This window comes from Lissotriton vulgaris, chromosome 5 (assembly GCF_964263255.1).
Source record: "Lissotriton vulgaris chromosome 5, aLisVul1.2, whole genome shotgun sequence".
Lineage (NCBI taxonomy): Eukaryota > Metazoa > Chordata > Amphibia > Caudata > Salamandridae > Lissotriton > Lissotriton vulgaris.
The window spans coordinates 163,997,054-164,019,161 of record NC_141693.1 but is presented as its reverse complement, the minus strand read 5'-3'; positions in this window follow the sequence as shown (position 1 = coordinate 164,019,161).

Genomic DNA, 22,108 nt, shown 5'->3' with positions numbered 1-22,108 from the left:
CAGCGACAGTCTACCAAGGAGAGAGTTCATTACTTTATTACATGCCACGTATCTTTCAAATTTCAGGTATTGGGTCTGCCAATAGGAGACAGCATCAGTTATTTGAATGACCAGTGCAATTTAGAGTTGGTGAACTGTTCTTTCCAAGCAAGGAGTGCATGTCTTGTATGTCAAGTGACAGTCAGGGTACAGAGACTGCCCTTACAGCGGAGGGAGAGCAGCACTAGCTTGAAATGTAGTATTCAGAATCCAGGGACTGGCCTTACCGAGCATAGACTGCATGACTTAGTCATATGCCAAGAGCCACCCAGAGGTGAGAAACTCACCTCATCAAAGGGAGACTGCGCTGCTAAAGTGTATGCTAAGTGCCACTCAGTGTTCAAGGACTGGCTCCCTTTAGGCCTTCTTGTGTCCCTGACCTGCAGCTCGCGAGTCATCCTCAGAAGATTGGAATCACCTTGGAGGGGGGGAGTGGGGGCCTTATGCCCAGAGGCAGTAAACAATGAAATAATATAAACATAACGTGCATTCGAAATGCCTAGGGGCGTAGTCATACTGAATAACAGACGTGTATTGGTACTCAGCTCTATGGTACCCAATTTATCAACCTTGGAAGGATGAAAGACTGAGTCAAACGGATGGTATTAGGATCTGAACCGCCCAGCACAGCCTCCTGGAGTGAATGCATTAGTGTAGTGAGCCAACAGACGCAGCTAACGAGGAGAGGAGAGGATGGCAGTGACATGGCACTCTCATTCAGAGATCTTAGCGGAGTGGCATCACGCACGAGCTGGGTCACCACCTGTCATACCACGTTTCACCACCGGCATGCGAAAAAGAAGTGCTGGCCTCTCACGTGGTATCCAAACAACAAGGTTACATGCTATAAAGAGTGTTTTTTTCCTTCCCGCTTGCCCCAACTTAACTGTTTTCTATTACGCTGCCTCCAACGTTGTTACCCCTTTGCCTTGTGACTTTTTATCACGCTCAGAGCCCCCCACGGCCAGGAGTGGTCGGTGTAAGCAGCTCATCCACCATTCTGCTCATGCTGCTAATGGCTTTCCCTCCTCTCGGCTGGCCCGGCCCTGCCTCCTCCCTTTCTACTCTGCTCGCAGACTTGTGGAATACAAAGTGGCTATTTCTAGATTACTAGAGTGAGTCACCGACCGCAGCAGCCCTCCTCTGTACAAGGATGCCGTCACAGGCATTAATTCGGGAGACTGCTGGCTGCTCTCTCTCAGCCCCTCTCCATCTCATTTCATGTATCCCCCCTTGTGATGCTTCCATTCCCAGTCTCGCCTTGCAATCCATACTCTCTCATCTTCTAAACTATTTCTACCTCCCTCTGCTCTACCCTTTTTATCTCTTAGTTCAATCCAGCCAATTAAAAATTGCAGTTCAATAATGTTTTGTTGTCATATTTACTAACCCTGCCTAAGCTTTATCTGTAGTAGCTCGTTTACTGCAAGTGTTGAGTCTCCGAGGAGTTTTTGCATGTCTGTGAGTTATTGACGATGGTATTGGTGGTGGTGGTGGGATGGTTATGTACTTTTGGTGGTGTTGGTGGTATACACACTGATGGTAGTCGTGGAGGGGTCGTTGGTCGTATTATTGCTGATGGTATTGCTATTTGTGGTGATGATATTGGTGGTATTGGCATTGGTGGTGATATGATTCCTATTCCAGGTGGTGTCATTGGTGATACTGGTGTAGTGTTAGTGGTGATGTAGTAGATTGTTGGTAAAAGGCCCAGCCACAAAAGTGGGGTTTGGTTTTAATCTGGAATTTTGTGTATCTCCACAGATTATGGAAGGTTCCCTCACGCAAATGTGAAGAGCATGTGTGATTTTGAGATTTGCAGGGCACTCTGGAGGGAAAAAGGTAGTGAGATCCATGCAAATCACATAACCCTGGATTGCCTGAATGCCAAGTTTTGAGAAATGTCTGAATTTGGTAGGTTTCCTTTGGTGATGGCTGAGCCCGGCCCAAATATCACTGATACCTACATCACCTGAATGAGTAAATTTTCAAGTCAAAAACGCGGCTGCGGCCCATGCAGGTAAGAGCGGGGGGGGGGGGGCAGTGGGGCAGGGTGGGGGGATTTCAATGGGCGATGAAGAGGGAAAATGAAATAATGAAATATATAATTTATTTTCCCTCGTCATTATCCGTCAAAATCCCTCCCCACCCGGCTTCACAGCTCTTACCTGAACGGGCCGCGGCTGCAAAAACGTAATATCTCCATGATGCATTTTTCTTGTCACATACAACAGGCCAAGACACACAGGTGAGGCACCTGTTTTATAAGGAGACATGAAGGAATGATGGGTGGTTGGAATTTTGTGAATGTTTGAGTTTGGTAGGTTTCCTTTGTAGGCGGCCAAGCGTGGACACCAATGCCACAGCTACCCACATCTCTAGAATGCGTACATTTTCAAAAAAGCTGCACAAGGGGTATGCCATGTTCATTAGAAGTGCGGGAACACAGGACGGTAGAACAATGTAAGACATTGGTTTGTTAGTTGATAGGGGTGTAAGCCCCACTCAGGCAACAACCACTATCCTTTTAAGGGTGAACCACAAAAGTCACTAAATCGACCTGTGCTTAACTCTCTAGTAGCTTATCACAAACGCAGTCAGGATTAACTTAGAAGCAATGTATAAAGTATTTATGCAGCACACAAACATAATAAAATGTAAATACACAAAACACAAGAAAACCCAAACCAAATAAAAACAAGCATTTGCAATGCAATAGGTCTCTCATTTATAAGAGTTTGAGCTATTGGCATTGTAAATGACAATGCCTTTTATTTCTGTGTTATTTTTAAAACCGATTCCTATAGCTTAGACTCTCACAAGTGAGAGACCTATTGCATTGCAAATGTGTGCTATACATTTTTTAAAAAGCGTTAGGAGAGAACGTGTCGGGCCTGCAACAGCAGGCAGGACAAAGCTATTTGAGAAAATAGAGCTCGAAGGCTGTTTTTAAAGCCTACCAAGCAACAACACACGTAACACAGGATGTCGCCAATGGGAGGTTACAAAATGAGACAATGAGATACTAAGGAGGGACTACTAAGCCTTTTGACCAATGAACAGCCATAGTTTACAGTGGATAATGACAAAAGCCAATGAAAAATGTGGATGGAGAGAGTACAGAGCTTCAGGTCCCTGCCTCAATACAGCATGACTCGCAGAGCAGCGCATACGCTGCCCAGGCTCGACCTAAAAATAGAGTAAATGTGAATAAATAAAATGATACCAAGGCAACACAAATCGAACTGGAGATATTGAATTTTAAAGTTTTTAGTGAAAATAGCACCAAGAATTAGAATTGTGAGACACTTTCAGCAGCTATGAGTAGACTAAGAAAGTCCAGTCTAACACAGACCTTATTTGCTTTTCTGCTAGAGTGTTTACTGGTAAACAGGTAATGTGGAGGAAAAATGAACACTACTATGGTAAAAAAAATCTGTAAATATGGCAGTTCACCCCTCCTCCCCCACCCACTGCTTTGGACGGGGAGGATAATTTAGGGTAAGGGTGGACGGAAATTCTGTTCACCAAACTCTAACTGTGCTGTAATCTTATATATAAATAAAAATGTAAATGTTCGTTTGTTCAAAATCGCAAATCTCGGAAAGTTCTTCACCGATTGCTTTGAAATTTTGACACACCGTTGGATTTTGAATACGCGCATGTTTTTATATACACAACGTTGGATTACAGTACGCTTGTGTCGAATATGAGCGTGTTTTTAATCGAAAGCACGAACAGACACATAAAAATGTCAATGTTCGTTTGTTCAAAATCTTAAATCTCCGAAAGTTCTTCACAGATTGCTTTGAAATTTTGACACAACATTGGATTCGATTAAGCCCGTGTTTATATATACACAACGTTGGATTCGAATATGCGCGCGCCCAATATGTGCGTGTTTTTAATCGAAAGGCCGAACAGACCCTATTGATTTAGTTGCTGCGCAAAAACTACAAGGGACGCATAGAGATAATAGTCTACATATATTAGGATGGACAGTTGGTGTCAGGATGGCAGACCGGGAAGTGGGTGGAGGGAGGGGGGAGGAGTTGGTTCACTTTGCATCATTTAGAAAGGACGCATAGAGACAATAGTCTTCATATATTAGGATGGACAGTTAGTGTCAGGATGGCAGACCGGGAAGTGGGTGGAGGAAGGGGGGAGGAGTTGGTTCACTTTGCAACATTAGCATGTGTTTATATATACACAACGTTGGATTCGAATTCGCGAGTGTCCAATACGCCCGTGTTTTTAATCGAAAGGCCGAACAGAACCTATCGATTTTGGTTTCTGCGCAACAACTTCAAGGGACGCATAGAGATAATAGTCTACATATATTAGGATGGACAGTTGGTGTCAGGATGGCAGACTAGGAAGTGGGTGGAGGGAGGGGGGAGGAGTTGGTTCACTTTGCAACATTAAGAAAGGACGCATATTTATTTATTTAAAGAGTTTTTTATAGCGCTGGCTAGACCCAGAGGTATCAGAGCGCTTTACATGAGAATAAACAATGTAACAGAAAAAGTTCAACAATTACACTATAAATCCCAAACAAGCATTTACAATGCCATGGTCTCAGCATTATTAAAGGGAGAGCTATTGGCATTGCTCATGACATTTTTTTCTTCGCATAGTATTCGCAGACACAGAGCCACACACACAGAAAGCCACACACACACACACACAGAGCCCCCCCCCACACACACACACACACACACCAACAGACTTGAACGTTTCACCTGCAATTCATTGCTGCCAGGGGTTAGTCGAAATAGTTAAATGGAAGCAACCCAAAACTACAGCACCCAGAATGCATTGTTTATTTTTATTGTGTAAACGAGATGCAGCAGAATATCAACAATTCAGAGATCTGTGTAAAAACAGCTGTATTCAACAGCACAGGCCTGCGTTCCAAACCACATAACTCTGTCCTGCTGCACAGGCATGCGTTCCACAGCACGGAGCTCTGTCTCACTACACAATCCTGTATTGCACAGCACACAGTTCTATTTCACTGCACGGGCCCGTGTTCCACAGAACATACCTCTATTCAGTACCACAGAGCTCTGTTTCACTGCACAGGCCTGTGTTTCACAGCACAGAGATCGGTCCCGCTGCACAGGCCCGTGTCACACAGAACAGAGCTCTATCCCACTGCACGGGCCCGTGTTTCACAGCACAGAGCCTTGACACACAGCACAGGCCTGTGTTCCTGTACCACAGCACGTAGCTCTTTTCAGTACCACAGAGTTCTGACCCACAGCACAGGACCGTGTTTCACAGCATAGAGCTCTGTCCCGCTGCACTGGCCCGTGTCACACACAAGAGAGCTCTGACCCACACCACAGGCCAGTGTTACACAGCACACAGCCTTGACACACAGCACAGGCCCGTGTTCCATAGAACAGAGTCCAGACCCACAGCACATGCGTCTGTTCCACTGCACACACCGCTCTCTATTCATTACCATAGAGCTCTGTTTCAAGGTGCTATCCAACAGCACAGACATGTGTGTTCATAACCCACATTAACACAATATTGTTGGGGGACAGCTGTGAGGGGGAGGGTGTTCGATTTGGGGTTCGAAGTCAATCCCGTCTGCTTTAAAGGTATTCTTTTGGGGGGTGCGTGCTGGATCGTTCCCATCTGCATGCGCTCACAATTTCGGGGTTCTAGGTCAATCCGTGCCTGCACAGAGCCCTTTTCCGGGGTTCAGGGTGCCCCCAAACTCAACAGAGTCCAGTTAGAAGTAGGTCGAAGTCAGTTAAGGCTTCAAAACGCACAGATTGTGGGGTTCCTAGGCTGGAACGCATCTATTTAGAGGTTACGAGAGGAATAAAGACAAAAACATAGAGCCCAGGTTGGGGGAACACTCTAGAGTTACCACCCCCCTCTCGCGCAGAGCTGGAGTGTGTGTGAGTGTGAGTGCGAGTGCGAGTGTGTGTGTGTGTGTGTCTGTCTATATATATATATATATATATATATCTGCAAATACCTCGCAGCAGCGCTCCTTCCAAAGGAAAACTCGAGGCAAGGACCAACTTTTTTCCAGCATTCTTTATTTAGCCATCAGGTGGTCTGTCATGACGCGTTTCAGCCGTCAAAGCGGCCTTGGTCACATCAATATATATATATATATATCAAATAAATCAGTCCACTTCCTCCATTTACACCGGGACCTTGCAACTGCGGTGCATTCCAGGGGCGGAGGTCGCCCTGTCTCAATTGTTTGCCACAAAACACAGCGGCCACTGTGTATATGCACTTCCCATCCAGTATTTTAGAAAATCCACAGAAACAGTGTGTGTGCTCCAATTCGATTTATTTATCCATTAGAGTTCCAGCATGTAATCCCGGCAATAACGGAACAAAAACCCAACGCGTTTCGGCGATGAAACTCTCGCCTTGCTCACGGGTAACTCGTTTGTGGAAAACAACCAATTAAATAAAGTTTGCAAAAAAGTGCTCATGTGGTCAGTGAACTAGTCATGAACATAAACAGTGGACACAGTTGCGGTCACTATGGCAGACATCTTAACATGGTACTTATAACAGTGTGCTCAATGTATAAACATATTCCAAGTCGGAAAGTCTGTCTGTCTCAAATTAATGACACATTATTTCATGTGAAAATAAGCACACTATTGCGTAGTATGTACAAGTCCAATTATATGCCCAGTGGCTAGTTAAGACGACCAATAGGACCGCAAACATACCCTCTTGTGAAAGAGAATAATGCATAACCACCTGAGTGCAGTCACTTCAAAATAAAAATGTCGACAGACTGGTAACTAATGCAAATTCCCAGTGGACCTGAAATAATAATCCTGTCTAATAATGTATTAAATTACATACATAGAATAGGGAAAACAGTGGCTGTTTGATTACATTGCCAAGTGGCCCGCATAAGTAAATCAAATATGAAAATATTTTCACTGATGGGTAAGTAACTCTGGAATATGCACTGTTTCTGTGGATTTTCTAAAATACTGGATGGGAAGTGCATATACACAGCGGCCGCTGTGTTTTGTGGCAAACAATATATATATATATATATATATATATATTGAAGGACCGGGTTTTTAGAACCCAGAGGCGCCAGGGAAAACGCCCGATGCCTTCGAGTTCCCCTGCCTTGGCAAACAGAGACACGGGACGCTTCTTGATGACGTCAAAGACCAAAGTTTACTGGCTGCAACCAGGAACAGAGATCTACAAAGCACAACACGGGTGGTTCGCAAGAGACTGCACAATTTCAATGAGCGGAGCATGGTCTTTTATGCCAAAAATCACATTCCAAAGTAGCATAGATTACATACAAACGGACCAATCATAGAGTGACATTTCAAAAGTAGCGCATGACGACAATCCCATTTTCCGTTGTCCAGCCACCAGAAATGACCAAGCACATTCCATTTTCCTGTTCGATCAGGCCGGACAAACCCATCATAAAACCTCGACCCAAATCAGTGATTATGTCGTAAAGGAAGGAGAAGAAATAGATTGGAAGCAAGACAGAAAAGTGGGTGCAGTGTGCTGTAAACTTCGGCATGTCCTGCTCTTTGATCTTTATCTGACCAGCTGCTCAACAAGGAACTGGCTCAGCGAGGTCAGCCTCGGGCAAGGGAGCCAGTTCGGCCAGGTCATTCAGAAGTCAGCTAAGGTGTACGTGTCCCAAGGACTCGTTCGGCCGTAGTCATCGGCCTATGTGAGGGCAACCACACAAAATGGCTGCCGTACACAAAATGGAACCCGAAGGTTCAAACGAAATCCCTAAATGCATAGTGATCTCATTGATCGATTAATGCGAAAACACTCGTACATACCGCACTTGTGATTTGCGGTCCGCTAATACCAAAATCGTCTATTTCCGACGACCTTTATTGAATGGGTTCGGAACCACCGAACCTCAGACCCTCAAACTACGGAACTACAGACCCTCCTTTTGCCCTTACATAGGCAATAATCCCAAACCCATGTTAATCTGAATCTAGGTCTATTTTCATCAGATCATCGATATGTTGCTGTAGCATCATCCTAGTACTTAATACCTCTCTCTGGACAGGTCTCCTTGCACACGAAGTAGCACAAAGGCCAAAAATAGTAGGAGCACACTGTACACAGAGACAGAACAGGAAAAGGATAGCTAAGACCATCCCAATGACCATCAGAATCTTCCATCCCCAAATTGATATCAATCCCCAGAACCATCCCATCAACGACCAATCTCCTTTATCTAAATGGACAGAATCGGAGATTTTATGTAGCTTGGAAATGGCCTGGAAGACTGACGGAGCGTTGTCTGGAATGAAAACGCAGCAGCTCGATTGAATCAGTTTACATACTCCACCTCGGTCTGCTAGTATGACATCAAGAGCAACTCTATTCTTAAGTGTCATAAGTCTATCCGACTGGAGCTCAGCAGTCAGGTTACTAAGGGCACCAGCAGTTTCGACTATGGTGGACTCAACCACTCTCCTCAACTGGCGAATATTCCTGCTGTTAGCCATCGGTCCCCAGAACGGCAGAAAACCCTTAAAGAAATCTCCCAACTCTTGCCCTGCAGTGTCTTCCTGACTGAAGACGCCTCTAGCAACTCTCGTCTTATGGTAATCTGCCGCAGCTGTAAAAGTGGGAGGCAACAGAAAGGAAACTAAACATGTGCCCGAAAGATCAGGGGGGAACCATGTATACGCTTTGTCATAGCAAATAAAGTAAGTACCCTTAGCGGCTAGAAATGCTGGGGAAGTCAGAGATGTAAATACGTAGGTGTCAGTACAGACGCTCTTCCCTAGCTGAGCTCTCGGATTCTTGCCATTACCCTGCAGACAATAGCGACACTGATGGGGCACTATCCAGATCGGTGGAGAACTTTTCCCTCGCTGGTTAACACTCAGACTAACTCCATATCCAGTAACGTTCCAACCAATGTATGCTTGTGTCTCATCTTTCGGAAAAGTCTCATATGAACTAATTCCTCTAATCATAGCGACTATACCCTTGACCAGAGCACTATTCTTCGCATTTTCCTTCACTGAACGTTGGGGATAGACACTATGGGCATAGATAAACATCGTTCTCTAAGCCCAAATAGAACCATTTAAGCTGAAAGGCAAAACCAAGTACGGAATACCTTTATCGGTCGTATGGGGCATTAGACCACAAATCCAACAATTCGTTGTGTTCATCACTAACTGGTGTTGGTCCAAAAGTTGAATAAAGGAATTATTGGCAAATTCCAGTCTTCAAACTACTTCATGTTCAGGCAAAGGGTGAAAAGAATGAGAAGAAATAGTAGGAGGAGGTGTAGGTTGCACAGTGGGAATAAACGTCACTTTAAAAGAGAATGTCACATAACCAATTAAAAATATCATTAAACTCAATAGCAAAAACAAACACAGTATTAAAAATCTTTTCCCTGTGATTAGTTTGTGTATCTTATCCTTGAAATTCATTGTCCTTACAGGTCTCTCCAACTCGAAGAAATCCATCCAAACTAAATATGCTGCTCGCGATGGCAGGGTGTTCTATGCTAAGGAATGCCTCTGTCAACCCAGGGCAACTCCCTTAGGTCAATCAGAACCTTCGACCTAGTGTCTCGGGCTTGCACTCCAAAGACTTCCCAACCGCGACCCTACAGCTGAACCCGGATGGCGGTTCGAAAAACAAAAATTAATAGATCCACGGTGGAGAGTTAACCTGTAAACAGAAAAATCATAAAAACGTCATTATTTTTTTATTAGTCCCATGACTCTTGGTCGCAAATTATAACAATCTTTTCCAGGCAATGTTTGTTCCTTGAATAGAAGCTCAGGCTCAGTAGTGTTCAATCGATTCAAAGGAGGCACAGCTTCTTGCAAGAGATCGTCACTTTCTTTCTCAGAGTTTGTTCCAATCAAACGGGCATCGCTGAATGGCAAAAATCGTGGCACAGTTTCTGTTTCAGAGTCTGGGAGTCCTTCCTGGACCCACTGGTTGTACGGTAAGGGCAATGGAGCTCCTTTGCAGTGTACGCCGTGGATCCAGTGTTTCTTGCCTTGCACTCGAACTGCAGAACGTGTAGACAGGAGAACTAGATGTGGTCCTGTCCAGCGGGGCTGATCGTTCTTGCTCCGCTGAAAGTTCTTGATGAAGATCCACGAGCCGGGTTCAATGGTATGGCCTGGATCTTCAGAAGCTTGCGGCAAACTGTCATGAACCTGTTGGTGTAAAACACGCAATTTAGCCGTCAGTTCGTGCAAGTAATCAAGCAACACAGGGTACTCAAGGTCACTAAACTTTGTTGGTCTCGGTACGCCCCAAATATTCGCCAGGCGACCAAACACAACCTCATACGGACTCAAAGCCATTCGCGAATGCACAGTCATTCTTGTGGACAGGAGCGCTAAAGGCAAAGCATCTGGCCATTGTAAACCAGTGCTCGCTTGGATTTTGGCCAACTTGAACTTCAAAGTGCCATTATAGCACTCGACTAAACCAGCTGATTGGGGGTGATTTGCAGCGTGGAACTTCTGCCGAATACCTAATCCCTCGCATACTCTCTTCATCACTTGACCCACAAATTCACTCCCATTGTCACTCCAGATAATTCTCGGCAAACCGGACCTAGGGAAAAACTCTTTGATTAGGATTTCGCTGTGGACAAGGCGGCATTGTCCTTCAAAGGATAAGCGTCCACCCATCTAGAAAAGGAGCAAACAACCACCAAAACATATTTCAGGTTGTTGCACCTCTCCATGTGGATGAAATCTAGCTGCAAAGCCTCGAATGGATACGTAGGAGGAGCAAAATGACCAGCTGGTGTTGGAGTTCCCTTACCAGGATTGTACATCAAACACACCATACAGTTCTTAACCAAATTCTCTGCACATTTGGGAATTCCCACATTCTGCCAAACCAGAGCCAACAACTTACAAATCCCTTTCACGCTAATATGTGCCATCCCATGAGCCATTGTAACAACTGGAAACACATACGCGTCAGGCAACAACCATCTTTGATGCTCAGACAAATCAGTCCAACAACCATTCGAGTCCAATCTACCCTTACTTTCTCTCCATTCATTCAACTCTTTCTCTATAGCTTCAGCTTGGATGGATTTCACACTCTCAATCGTATCTTCACACATACTTTTCTCTGGAACCCATCTCGCCGGACCTGTAACATACATTCAACTCATCACATTTCTCGCCGTTTCTTTCGCAACTTCATCCGCAAACGCATTTCCGCGGCCAACATCATCCGTAACTTTCTTATGGGCACTGCATTTCACAATCGCTACTTGCAATGGTAAAGTAAGTGATTCCAGAAGTTCATTCACCAACTGCCCATGCTGAATCTTTGTTCCATGCGAAGTCAAGAACTCACGTTCACGCCACAAACGTCCAAAACTATGAGCCACACCAAACGCATACTGGCTGTCAGTGTACACATTCACTTGTTTTCCTTTCGCCAACACACATGCTCTCGTTAATGCAATCAACTCTGCTGCTTGCGCTGAATTGTGTGGGATACGTGCAGCTTCAACAATCGTATGCAAAGTCGTAACAGCATATGCCGCAGTCGTATCACCATTCGGCAGCTTAAAGCACGAACCATCAACCCATAAAGTACCATCACACTCTGGAAGAGGAGTATCCCTAAGGTCTATCCTCCCTTTCGTTTCTTCCTCAGTTCTCAGAAAACAATCATGTTGTTCTTCAATATCATCTGTCTCAACTGAAATCGGCAACAACGTAGCTGGATTCAACGTGTTGCATCGTTTAATGTGCACGTGACTCGCTAACAAGGTCAACTCGTAACCCGACAACCGAGCACTAGTTAAGTGCTGTGCCTTGGTATGGTTCAACAAGGTATCCACTGCATGTGGAACCATTACAATCAACGTATTGTCCATAACCAAACCAGCAGCCTGTCGAATCGAAACAGCCACTGTCGCTGTAGCTCTCAAGCAACTCGGCAACGCTCTAGCTACCGGATCCAAAGTCGACGAAAAGTAAGCACATGGACGTTGCTTATCGCCAAACTGCTGAGTCAACACTGACAATGCACATCCCTCTCTCTCATGGACGTACAATGTGAAAGGTTTGCTGTAGTCGGGGGTACCCAACACAGGAGCCGAACACAACGCATTGCGTAATTCGGAAAAGCTCTTCTGACATTCGTCAGTCCAAGGAATAGGATTTGGAGTATCCTTAACAGTAAGAGCTATCAAAGGCTTCGCTAACAAAGAAAAATTAGGGATACACTGTCTACAGTACGACGTAATACCCAAAAATGCACGTACTTCTCTCTGTGTTGTAGGAACACTCATTTTCGCAATAGCTTGAATTCTCTCTGAGGTCAGTTTCCTTCCCTCCTTCGATAAGAGGTGACCTAAATAGGTTACCTCTTGTCGACAATATTGCAACTTGGAGAGAGAGACTTTGTGATGGAAATCAGATAAGTGGCGTAACAATGACAAAGTAGCTTCTCTACAAATCTCTTCATTGTCAGCAGCAACTAGCAAGTCGTCAACATATTGAATAAGGGCAGCACCATCAGGTAAAACCAACAGATCAAGTTGAGTTTTCAAAGCTTGACTATAGATCGATGGACTCTCGCAATAGTCTTGAGGAGCGCGCTTAAAGCGGAAACTTCGTCCTCCTAAAGAGAATCCAAAGATATCTCTACTCTCCATGGCAATCGGGATGCTGAAGAAAGCATTCTTCAAGTCAATCGCTGAAAACCATGTGGCCATAGCCGGAATCAGAGTCAACAAAGCAGTAATATCAGGCACGACAGGAAACTGTGGAACGACGATCTTGTTCACTTCGCGAAGATCGATCACAAACCTATATACAGGAGGCTGTGAAGAATCAGTTCTCTTCAGAACAGGCAAAACAGGACTATTGCACACATTTCCTCTTGTTTCCTCAATCACACCCTTATCGATCAGATCATAAATGATCGCTAAAAGTGCACGCTCACCATCACTCGAGATACGGTACTGTGGAATGCGCGGTAACTTAGCGTTCGCCTTCAGTGTCACACCATATGGAGGAATCTCCAAAAGACCCACATCATTTGGACTAGTAGCCCACAATGAATCTGGTAAAGAAGACAATTAAGGTGGAAGTCCATCTTTGGATATGTACATCGGAGAGATCACTTTCTCACCCAATGTAAGTTGTACTCCTGACGGAGAACAATACAACGTGGCATACAATGTCTTCAATAAATCCATTCCCAACAAGTTCTCACCACAACCTGTAGTCAAAATGAGGGGTGCTTCAAATTTACGAGGTCCAACAGAAAGAGACAATGGAGTAGAAATCGGATTCGTAACCGGGGCGCCAGAAAAACCTACAGAAACATTCTCAAAGCCAGACAAAGGTGCACCAGGGAGTTTAGAGTGCATAATAGAACTCTTTGTAGCACCAGTATCTAGCAGAAAAGGCTCTGACACACCTGATGCAATCACTTCAACATAAGGTCCACTCTGATCTACTGGAACTGAAACAACTCCCTCTCTTTGTCTATGGCTGTCCTAGCAATCATTACCATCCACTTCCTCACCTTCGACATAGTAATCGTCCGTATAATACTGTGCTGTTCTACCAGACAAACTCTGCTGTTGATCAAAACTATTCATTGAGTTCTGTGGAGGCAAAGAATGCCCATTCTGTCCGCGACCTCTACCTCTAGGCGCTTGTTGAGCACCTCGACCATTCGTGCGCTGCAACAAAACCGGACAACTATTCTTGAAATGGCCCTCTTCTCTACAGTACGCACACTGATTAGGCCCATACGGAAATCGCTGTTGAGAAAACTCGTTCCTTTGTGAGTTTCTCGGATATTGCTGATTCTGCTGACAATCACGTTGATTATTAGTACGGGGTGGATAAGCTTGTTGTAGAAGAACTTTAGTCTTCAATTCCTTAGTCTTCTTATCCGCTTTCTCTAACTAATCTTTGTGCCTATTTTCATAGTACTGAGCCATAGCTAAAATCTGCGCTGACGTGGAAACAGCCCAAGCACTCTCAGAATCTTTCAACTTAGTGCACAACTCAGGAAGCAGATTATGTACGAATTTGTCGACGAACAATCTCTGGCCACCCTCAGTAGCCATATCCTGACCACTATGATCTACAAAAGTCTCTTCAAACCGTGTGAAAATGTCAGACACAGTTTCATCTTTCTTCAGCTTGCATGCAGACAACTTGTCCCAATTAACACACACTTCAGGCATCAAAGTCTTCATATAATTAATTATCCTACCAGGGAGTAGAGTAATGATATCTTCAGGCTTGGCACCTCCTACTTGTCTTAACCCATGTATCGCCCAATTCCTGTGCATGATCCGTGTGACGAATCGTACCCCAAATAGGCTGTGGAACAACATTTCCAAACAACATGTCTATGTCTGCTAAATTCATGATACACTAATCCACAGTCTGAGTGAGCTCTTTATAGTATCCTGCCAGATTTTTGCGCGGATCAGGCAAAGACTGTTTAATAGCCAAAACTTCAACACGCTTCCAAGGAACATGTACCCAAACACACTGAAAGTGTGCAACAACAGGTGGCTCAGCAGTAGGATCAGCAAGTCTCCAAACTGGAGGAACCTCACACATCGGATACTGAAGCGCTGCTCTCCCAACTGACGAATCAGGCTCAAACAGGCGCTCAGAAGGGGTGTCACTACGGAATGACAACAACGTCGCAACTGCTCTCCCAACATCATGAGGACCCACAACGGTCCCTTTCGCAAATTAGGAACGTATACGGTACAACTCATTAGGAGCTTTACCTACTTCTTCAACCCATTGTTCATGGAGGAACCCACACATAATCTCAAAGACTTACCGTTGCTTTGGTGCTTCCCATTGAAGGATAACATCCATAACACCCTCAAGATCATACTGAGAAGCATACGTAATCCATTTACGCGCCAAATGATCCAAAACTGTACGCTCATCTATATCAGGCAACTGACTACGTGATTGTCTTCGCTCGTTAAAGGGAGACATACCCAATTGTCCCAACAAAGGAGAAAAGAAACCAGAAACTGCAGCAGTCATTCTCTGTCTGGCAGAAGGAGAAGGTGAAAGAATAAGAGAAGACGGAACAATAGTAGAAGAATCCAAAGTCGGAACAGAAGGAGTATTATAAATAGGCGTAGGAGTAGCAGACGAAGGAGGAGGCAAAGTTGGCGGCCCCTGAGGAGGCTGCGCCAAAGGAATAGTAGCCAACGGAAGAGGAGCTGGCTGTGGAGGAAATTGCAGGTGGCACAACAACCGGAGGTTGCACAACTACAACTGGTGGCGGTGGTGCCGTAGCACTCTGTGCATAAGGGGGTGGCGAACTCAATAGATGCGACATTAAAGGATCTTTCACAAGATTGTTCTTTACTTCCTGCTCTTTAAGCGGCAAAACTGGGTAGCATTTATCTACCGCTAACTTCCTAACCCTAAGCATCTGTTTGCTCTCCTGCTCTTCCTCATTATCCCTATACGCTATAGCAGCTTGCACCATGGACATACCTCGTTCTCTTTTATTCTTCTTTGCTAATTTAATTTCTTTCTGTTTGGCTTCTTTGCTCCATATGCGGAAAGAGTCAAACATTGCCGGCCGGGCTTTCTTTTTAAACAGTTTAACTTCGAGATTATCTAGAATCTCAGTTTCAAAACTACCATAACGGGGCCACTGTAGGACACCGTCTTTCTTAATATATTTTACCCAGATGTCATTATAACCAATGGGGCCTACACCATGCTTCACATAGAGTTCATATGTAGAAGTTCCAATCAGAGGAACCGGACATGAATCCTCTAACCGGGAATCCTTAGAACAACCACAAGCAAACATCTTTCCAAGACTGCTAAGACCAGGCATCTTGCTCACTAGTCTAGCTTCAAACTTCAAGGGAAACCTAAAAACGATAGCCTCGTGAATACACAAGTCCCTTGGCTTTGGGGCCTGCAGGTACCAAATCAAAGCGATCCACAAAGGGATACCAAAACAAACTAAGGACTGGGAGACGCTCCACTCATACTTAACTGAAATGTCGATGGCGTCACCAGAAGACCCGTCTATCCTCTCGCTCTACAAACGTCTAGGCTCCAAGACAGGGCGACAGTCAGGGCAGCAGTCCTTCGTAGCCGTCGGAAGGCGGGAAACCTCGCAGCAAAGACTTTCGGACCACGACAACATACAGGGGTCGATGAAGTGGCAGGCCTTCCTCCAGAATTTCCACACGAAGCTCTCCACGATCTTCCGGCTTGGACCGGTACCGCTGAGGTCGCCGCGCGTTGGGCGCCAACTGAAGAACCGGGTTTTTAGAACCCAGCGGCGCCAGGGAAAACGCTCCATGCCTTCGAGTTCCCCTGCCTTGGCAAACAGAGACACGGGATGCTTCTTGATGACGTCAAAGACCAAAGTTTATTGGCTGCAACCAGGAACAGAGATCTACGAAGCACAACACGGGTGGTTTGCTAGAGACTGCACAATTTCAATGAGCGGAGCATGGTCTTTTATGCCAAAAATCACATTCCAAAGTAGCATTGATTACATACAAACGGACCAATCATAGAGTGACATTTCAAAAGTAGCGCATGACGACAATCCCATTTTCCGTTGTCCAGCCCACCAGAAATGACCAAGCACATTCCATTTTCCTGTTCGATCAGGTCGGACAAACCCATCATAAAACCTCGACCCAAATCAGTGATTATGTCGTAAAGGAAGGAGCAGAAACAGATTGGAAGCAAGATAGAAAGGTGGGTGCAGTGTGCTGTAAACTTCGGCATGTCCTGCTCTTTGATCTTTATCTGACCAGCTGCTCAACAAGGAACTGGCTCAGCGAGGTCAGCCTCGGGCAAGGGAGCCAGTTCGGCCAGGTCATTCAGAAGTCAGCTAAGGTGTACGTGTTCCAAGGACTCGTTCGGCCGTAGTCATCGGCCTATGTGAGGGCAACCACACAAAATGGCTGCCGTACACAAAATGGAACCCGAAGGTTCAAACGAAATCCCTAAATGCATAGTGTTCTCATTGATCGAAAAATGCGAAAACACTCGTACATACCGCACTTGTGATTTGCGGTCCGCTGATACCAAAATCGTCTATTTCCGACGACCTTTATTGAATGGGTTCGGAACAATATATATATATATATATATATATATATATATATATATATATATATATATATATATATATATATATATTCCAGTAGAAGGCTGGGAATCTGAAACACGTAGATAGTCCTTTTAAACTTGTTTTGCACTTTGGTGTGCCAATAAATACTTTATGAAAAATGATCTCTGTTGTGGTGCCGTGAAGAAAGAAAAATATATATATATATATATATATATTTCATATTCCTGACCCCCCTTCCCGCCAGCCCCCGCTTCCTCCAAGTGCTCTTAGCATGACAATGGCCTGGGAGCCTGTGAACCCCCGGCTCCCAGAGACCTTTCAGGCGCTAGGGCTGAATGGAAGCGGCCCAGTTACCATAAGAGGTACAAAAGGGGGTGGTAATGGACGGAGCATCTGAACCAATCTAACACTCACACCCAGTCAAAAGATCTGGGTTTAATCCATCACCGTTCTTTAGCCCACTCTGCCACCCCAGTTCAGACATGGCTATATGCAAATCAGTCTGACCCTGTGCCTCATGGGAACAGTCCAGCCCGAACTGCCAAGCCATGCCTTCCCTGGACCGGAAACAAGCTTCCGAGGACCGGTTTCTGGCATTCCAGCAGTCTTCAGCCCGGCTTGCTTGAATCCAGTGGCAAAGTGAGCAAGGTACTCACGTCTGAGCATACCCTGCCACACTTATCACCGCCAAAAGCGGTACAAAAGGGTGTGATAATGGACGGAGCATCTGAACGAATCAAACACTCGCACCCAGTCAAAAGATCTGGGTTTAATCCATCACCGTTCTTTAGCCCACTCTGCCACCCCGTTCAGACATGGCTATATGCAAATCAGTCTGACCCTGTGCCTCATGGGAACAGTCCAGCCCGAACTGCCAAGCCATGCCTTCCCTGGACCGGAATCAAGCTTCCGAGGACCGGTTTCTGGCATTCCAGCCGTCTTCAGCCCGGCTTGCTTGAATCCAGTGGCAAAGTGAGCAAGGGACTCAGGTCTAAGCATACCCTGACACACTTATGGCGGCCAAAAGCTGTGCAAAAGGGGGTGGTAATGGACGGAGCATCTGAACCAATCAAACACTCACACCCAGTCAAAAGATCTGGGTTTAATCCATCACCGTTCTTTAGCCCACTCTGCCACCTCAGTTCAGACATGGCTATATGCAAATCAGTCTGACCCTGTGCCTCATGGGAAGAGTCCAGCCCGAACTGCCAAGCCATGCCTTCCCTGGACCGGAAACAAGCTTCCGAGGACCGGTTTCTGGCATTCCAGCCGTCTTCCGCCCGGCTTGCTTGAATCCAGCGGCAAAGTGAGCAAGGGACTCACGTCTGAGCATACCCTGCCACACTTATGGCGGCCAAAAGCGGTACAAAAGGGTGTGGTAATGGACGGAGCATCTGAACCAATAAAACACTCACACCCAGTCAAAAGATCTGGGTTTAATCCATCACCGTTCTTTAGCCCACTCTGCCACCCCAGTTCAGACATGGCTATATGCAAATCAGTCTGAACCTGTGCCTCATGGGAACAGTCCAGCCTGAACTGCCAAGCCATGCCTTCCCTGGACCGGAAACAAGCTTCCGAGGACCGGTTTCTGGCATTCCAGCCGTCTTCAGCCCGGCTTGCTTGAATCCAGTGGCAAAGTGAGCAAGGGACTCATGTCTAAGCATACCCTGACACACTTATGGCGGCCAAAAGCAGTACAAAAGGGGGTGGTAATGGACGGAGCATCTAAACTAAGCATGGGCGAATTTTGCGAATTCGCGATCCGCGAATTTGCGAAATCGCGATCCGCAAAATTCACGAATTTGCGGATTTTTGGTTTTTTGCGTGTTCGCGGGGTTTTTTGCGTGTTCGCGGGGTTTTTTGCGTGTTCGCGGGGCTTCTTGCGTCTTCGCGAGCCGCTTGCATAGCGAAGTTACCCATGCAGTCGTTTATGGGAGAGGGAGAGAGAGACAGATAGATAGATAGATAGAAAGAGAGAGAAAGAGAGGGAAAGAGGGAGGGAGAGAGAGAACGAGAGAAAGAAAGAGAGGCCGGATCTCTGAAGGGCCAGATTCCTGAGTTGCCCCTACAGAACATACAGCTTTTTAATCTTAGCAAAATGCATATGAAAATTGTGCTGTAAAGGTCTCCTTTAGTTTAACCCCTCTTGACAACTCAAAATGGGTGTATTTGCCATCCTCTCCCTTCTTCCTGTTTTTTATATCTGTAAGTGCTTCCTGATGAGGTTTAATTCCTTGGACAGGTGCCTCGCTGCCTACTTGTAACTATTCTCTGAAGGGTCAGAGCAGGGTCAGAGAATAGTTGCAAGTAGATAACGAGGCACCAGGAAGCAATTAGCAGCAGGTGTCCAAGTTGAAGTTAATTTGTTTGTAACCCTTTTGTAAAAGGTTACAAAGAAATTAGGTTCAACTTTTGCACCTGCTGCTGTAACCCTTGCTTGGCTGAAAATTCGTCCCCGCTGATTCGCGGATTTTACCGCGATTTCGCGAGATTCGCGGATCGCGAAATCGTGGAAAATCCGCAAATTCGCCCGCGAAACGGATTTTACACCCACCCTTAATCTGAACCAATCAAACACTCACACCCAGTCAAAAGATCTGGGTTTAATCCATCACCGTTCTTTAGCCCACTCTGCCACCCCAGTTCAGACATGGCTATATGCAAATCAGTCTGACCCTGTGCCTCATGGGAACAGTCCAGCCCGAACTGCCAAGCCGTGCCTTCCCTGGACCGGAAACAAGCTTCCGAGGACCGGTTTCTTGCATTTCAGCCGTCTTCAGCCCGGCTTGCTAGAATCCAGTGGCAAAGTGAGCAAGGTACTCACGTCTGAGCATACCCTGCCACACTTATGGTGGCCAAAAGCGGTACAAAAGGGGGTGGTAATGGAGGGAAGACATGGCACGGCAGGAGAGAAGCAAGGGAGTCTGGCTAAAGACCGACTGGGTAGTTGACGTCCAAGGAGGGAATCCCCGCCTGTCTCCCCTATAGCTAAACCAGGTAGCTCCATCGGGCATCATCAGAATAGCTAGCTCTCAGATGACGCGGGAAAAATTCACAGGTAAACAGGGTGGGGACTAGGGCCAGGACAGGTAAGGGCAGAAATCAGTAGCAGGAAAGTGGAGAGGAGTAGAGCGGGGAGGGGTAGGGGTAGGTAGTGCAGTAAGACTTACATGATTATAAACAGATACTGGATGTCTTGGCTGAGGTCCTTCCAAAGTTTTGTCTTAAAGTCCCTAAACATACTCAATAAAACGTCTTTCGTCAGGGCCATGTTGTCCGCTACCTCCGCAGGGTTCGGCGAGGGGCGCTTTACCGCCAGTGCGAAAAAGTTCGAGACCTTGTTGGGTGATTTGCTGGTCGTCTTCTTTGGCGGCATATGGGCGGGCCCAGGAGGACCCCGCTGTGATGGCAGAGAGATGTCTTGGGCTCGAGGGAAGTAGGACTATAGAAGCGGGCCGTGGGATGATCAATAAAGGCTGGCTTGGTCCTGGTGCCACAGTGAGTGCATAGGACAGTCACACATACAGGGCAACCACTTGCTGGTCGTGCGGCACTTCGCCCCCTCAAACCGTAGAGGGTCTCAGGGATTGCGCCTCCTTAGTTGGCAGACAGGTACCCGCAAGGAGAAACTCGGAGCAGCAGGGGTTGATACATATTTAATTTGCCCTCATGAGGTGGGTTGTTTGCAGCATGAATGGTCAGACCTTCACATCATGCTCTGTACAGGACTCACGGAGCGCCATTTTGTAAAGCAGGTGTGCTGCCCGGAGGCATCGAGGTGTGCCAGCGAGGGTCAGGTTGTGGGACCACTATGCAGTTATTCGTTTTCCCGGTCCACTTGTTTCAGTGTCACTGCTGTTTGCGCCTTGTGATCACGGGAAGAGCACCGGCCCCAGGTCCCGGAGAGAGCCAAATCGCCTCCTGCCGTAAAAGTGAAACCGCCATCCAAAAGTCAGGCGCGATGCTCGTAGTGGTTAACATAGCAGATTTTTCTCCCCTCTCAACCAAAGTCCAATCACCCGAGCTCTATGTTGTCACCTCCTATGGGGATTCGGCTCCGATCTTTCCCATAGCCCGCACAATCGCTAAAATGCTCGGCACCAACCCTGTACTGTCAATCGGGAAATCCAACGAAACGACAGCAACCAGGGGGTCATCGGTACTCACTGTTGGTGTGATCATGCCCCCTGAATTTGGCAAGCAGCGCCCTGTCACCACCTCTGTCGGTCTCGCAGTCCTCCGGGTCGCGGTTCAGGACAAGGCCAGTTGAGTCTCACAAAGATGCGGGGGCAATTTTTAGGAAGCCCCGGCGGTCCGCTACTGGACTCTAGTTGAGGCTGTAGAGGCAGGAACGGAGTAAACCAGAGTCCTCAATGAGTGCCCCGCATCAGCTGCACTCCAACAATGTAATTTCTCACCGGCGAGACTTAGAGCAGCTGCAGAAAACTCGTCAGGAATAGCGCGTGGACCGGGAGCCGAGACGGTTTGGACAGTTTGTGTCAGGATGGCAGACCGGGAAGGGGGTGGAGGGAGGGAGGAGGAGTTGATTCACTTTGCAAAATTAGCGCGTGTTTATATATACACAACTTTGGATTCGAAAACGCGTGTGTACAATAGGCTCGTGTTTTTTAATCGAAAGGCAGAACAGACCCTATTGATTTAGTTGCTGTGCAACATTTACCATAGTCACAAAAACATATTGTATACCCACAAGCATTGTGAAATTAAACATATTAGAAATGTGCGCTTACTCTTTTCTTTCTCTTCCATTTAACCAGACTGAGCCACAGCAACGCATGGCCGGGTACAGCTAGTAAAAAATAAAAAAACAAATGTTCAATTCCATATTCTTTTCATGCAGGCCCAAGAGAGCCATACTGGCATTACAATTTCTGCTCTGCTTTTTTAGACTTGACCTTCCATT